General features: G+C 44.6%; 1 long non-coding RNA gene across 1 annotated transcript; it reads left to right on the top strand.

The window, feature by feature from the left end:
• The first annotated feature begins 2426 nt into the window (after positions 1-2426).
• Positions 2427-3593, top strand: LOC310789458. Its single transcript, XR_014553337.1, has 3 exons — positions 2427-2533; positions 2758-2854; positions 3247-3593. It is a non-coding gene; the product is annotated as an uncharacterized lncRNA (long non-coding RNA).
• The last annotated feature ends 205 nt before the right edge of the window (positions 3594-3798 follow it).

Raw genomic sequence — 3798 nt, 5'->3', positions numbered from 1 at the left:
CAAACACACACACACACACACACACGCACACCTCTCCCGTGCTGACACACAGGACATTTTGGGACGGGTACAGGCAAGCACACACAGAGGCAACTACACACTATCACCTGAATCTCTACTCTACATTCATACATACATTATGGTTATTAAATGATCTTGAATGTTTATATCTTGTTGCCACTCGTTTCTGTGCTAGAAGAGGAAGTGTGACTTAGAGCTGTTTGCACCATGTTCACAGGAAACCGGTGCTGATGACCAAATGGAGCTTTGTGAAGCTTTGTGGTTTCCTGTGTTGAGCACATGATGCTTCACTTCAGATGAGACCAGACTTATGGCCTCTATAGTGAACAGGCAGAAGGCCTGACAGCTTGGAGCAGATTGACTGAAGCTTGACCCACTGTTAAAACACACCGAGTCTACAAAACAACAAGAGTTTATCAACACCCTCCTCTTACAAGTCCTATTTGTCCCTAAGGATTTAATTCCCTCTTGTGAAAGTACAGTGTTCACTTTTATTCACTTCTGTCTAGATTGTATCCCATAGTAAAATAACAGAAGTGAAAGTGCATTCAGGCAATCTGCAAAGCAAATGTCAGCTAATTCTGTGGATCTAATACAAGAACGTTTTGGAAGACAGTGAAAAACAGAGAGGAGAGGAGAGTAAACCGCCATCCTGTCAGTTACCTCATTCCCTTGTTATGTTTAATTTTTTTTTACAGACTTAACAGACAACAATACATCCAGCACAAATAAAAAAAAATAAGTAAAAATAAACAAAAAAGCAGATAGAAATACATAGAATCGCTTCGACATTAATAACTATTGTCCCACTCCTCACTAGAGGTCTTCACGGGTCCAAAGTGACCCGGACCCTGATGGACCTGGGAAATGTGTTCCCGGACCGGACCCATCTATTATTAGAAAGCTGAGACCCGGACCCGTATAGAAGCGAGCTACCGGACCCATACAGAACCGAGAAATACCGGGGCTTGAGTGGTGCCGATGTCAAAGTTGCTTGCTAATTGCTATTACAAGTTGTATAAATGGAACTTTAGTGCATCCTTCTTACCTAAACTAACGTTAATGTAGCATTCTCCCCTGGCTGCTGCTGCCAGGCAGTGCCTGACCGTGACGTCATGCATCATCCATTCAATGATCCTTGCCAAGAAAGTTTGTAATAAAAATAAATCCATGTTTTCTGTTATTCTTCTTGTTGATTGAAAAGCCATGGTTAACATTAATCCACTCATCATTTACTGTCACAGATCACATAAATGATACATTCCCTTGTTTTCAGCTTTGAAGTTGTTGCCATGTAGCATAATAACAGACACAATGGCTACGTTTACATGGACAGTTTCAATCCTCTTTAACTCAGAATTCGATCCCAATCCTCTTCAAATTTATCTTGTAAACACCTAAAGCAGAATGAAAACGGCCAATTCGATGTGAAGTCAAATTCGATGTAAGGGGGTGGTGTAGTTCGTTTCTCAATGCGATTGAAGTATTTTTCTATACATGTGAACGCTCTTTCCTCTACGATCCTCTCTAACTCACTGCGGTCTTTCTGCGCATGCCCGTTCCAGCTTTCATCGCCCGTTGATGACGCGCATAAACCGCGACAAGATGGCGAATTCTGGTATCATCGGTCTGTTGCTACTGAAGCAGCAGTATGATAACCACTTTTTGCGGCTTATTCTTCGTCTGTTGAGGAGGAACAGGGAGATAGGAAACCGTCGAAGGATTCTAAGAAGGGAGGCAGACGACCTATCATTTGCGAACAGCAGATTGTTGATTCAACGACTGCGTTATCTCAGCCCCATACCGCATGCCAGTCGCAAGGACAGACGGATGTGGATGAAAGTGCGCAGCAAAGACTGGTGGACCCGAGTTGTGTTGACTGAGTTCACAGACGTCGAGTGGAAAGAAAACTTTCGGTTGACCCGCAGATCCTTCATGAACCTCTGTGACCTGGTGCAGGGCTTCATGTCTCCTGCTGAAGCTACCGTCCGTGCACCCATCCCTCTTCATATGCGTGTGGCCATTGTCCTGTACAGGCTTGGTAGTTGTGCCGAGTATCGCCTTGTTGCAAACCAGTTTGGTATTCACAAAGCCACGGTTAAGAAATTCACGTACATGTTTTGCAAAGGCATGGTACAAGGAGGACTATTGAAGGACATGGTCAAGATGCCAAACGAAGAGGAGGCACTCGAAATAGGCAGGAGGTTCGAGGCCTCGCATCACATTCCTCAAATATTTGGCCTGATCGATGGTAAGTAGGCTATTCCCCTTTACTTTTTGATGCATCTTATTTCTGCTCATGTGCTTCGCTGTATAGAGTTCTGTTTGAGTCGTCACACACATACACTTGGTTCTGTAATTTGGGGCCCTGAGTTTGCAATGAAGTTTGTTTGCTTATTTATTTAGGTACACACATTCCAATCCTTGCTCCTTCTGATGGCTACCGAGATTTCGTTAATCGAAAAGGCTGGACTTCCTACGTCCTCCAGGCCGTTGTGGATGACAGATTCATGTAAGTATTTTCTTCATGGGATGTTCATATTCAAAACAGGAAGTTCACTGCGTGTGACGTGTACATATGTTAATATGTTTCAAAGCGATATTCCCAGTTACATGGGCAACTGGAGGAGTTTCTCCATTTACAGATTTTTTTTTTAGTATGCACATCCATTGAAAACGTTCATTTACATCAGAAGAACCTGTCACTTGATGATTGAAATTATTTGTGTCTTATAGTTTCAGGAGCATCAGCTGCAAGATGCCAGGTTGTGCCCATGACTCCATGGTTTTTCAGAACTCCGACCTCTTCCGAAGAGCTCACCTGCTGCCGCAGGTAAGCGTTCAGACACCATAGCTAGTATACATGCATACATACGTGTACCGGATGTGAAATGTGCACGTGCCTGTCCCAGGAGTGTAATGGTAGCGGTGTAGCAGACGAAGTGAAACTTGCCCCTTGATGAGACGCCTTGGCTGGTAGGGCCAAGGAAGATCTTCTTTGGCTCTCTTGGCCAAGGCGCTTACCTCATAAACGAAAGGTTGAGGGTTCAAACCCAACCCTGGGCAAGCCCTTTTACAGGGGTTACACATGCATACTATGATCACATTTTGCACGCCTTGCTTCTCAAAATCATTAAACATGTTCACATTTAGTCTGTATTAAACTTGGGAACCAGAAATTGATTTCACAAAGGTAAAATATATATACTCTATATCTCTTTTCAGGGTATCAGGAACATCGAGGGGGAGGATGTCCAGCTGCAAATAGTAGGCGACCCTGCCTACCCACTCCTGGATTGGCTGATTAAAGGGTACCAGACATCCCCTCACCTGACTCCAGAACAGGAATCCTTCAATGTGTATCTGAGTTCTGTTCGTGTTGGGGTTGAGCAAACGTATGGTCTACTCAAGTCAAGATTTCGTGTTTTGCAAAAGAAGAGTGAATTTCACTACACATTTGCCCCATACATGATCGCTACCTGCTGTGCCCTGCACAACTACTGCCAAAAAGAGAGAGACCAGGGGAATCCCAACTGGCAGGATGAGATCGACCCTCTGCAGTATCCTCAGCCTGTCCAAGCAGCAAACAGGAATCCTCTTGCCAACTGCACCAGGGCAAGGCGGGCACTGACGCTGCATATGGCGCGACACTTCCCTCTCCGCACCGGACACTTTCATTAGCTCAACAAAGAGCTGCCACACCAACCACAGACACATACCACACTAGCTGCCAGCACACTTCTTCAATCAAGCTCTATGGAGATAGTCACCTAGTGA

The sequence above is a fragment of the Poromitra crassiceps genome (genome assembly GCF_964638095.1).
Source record: "Poromitra crassiceps genome assembly, chromosome: 14".
Classification (NCBI taxonomy): Eukaryota; Metazoa; Chordata; class Actinopteri; order Beryciformes; family Melamphaidae; genus Poromitra; species Poromitra crassiceps.
The sequence above is the reverse complement of the archived record's forward strand: the minus strand, read 5'-3'. Positions and strand labels throughout refer to the sequence as shown.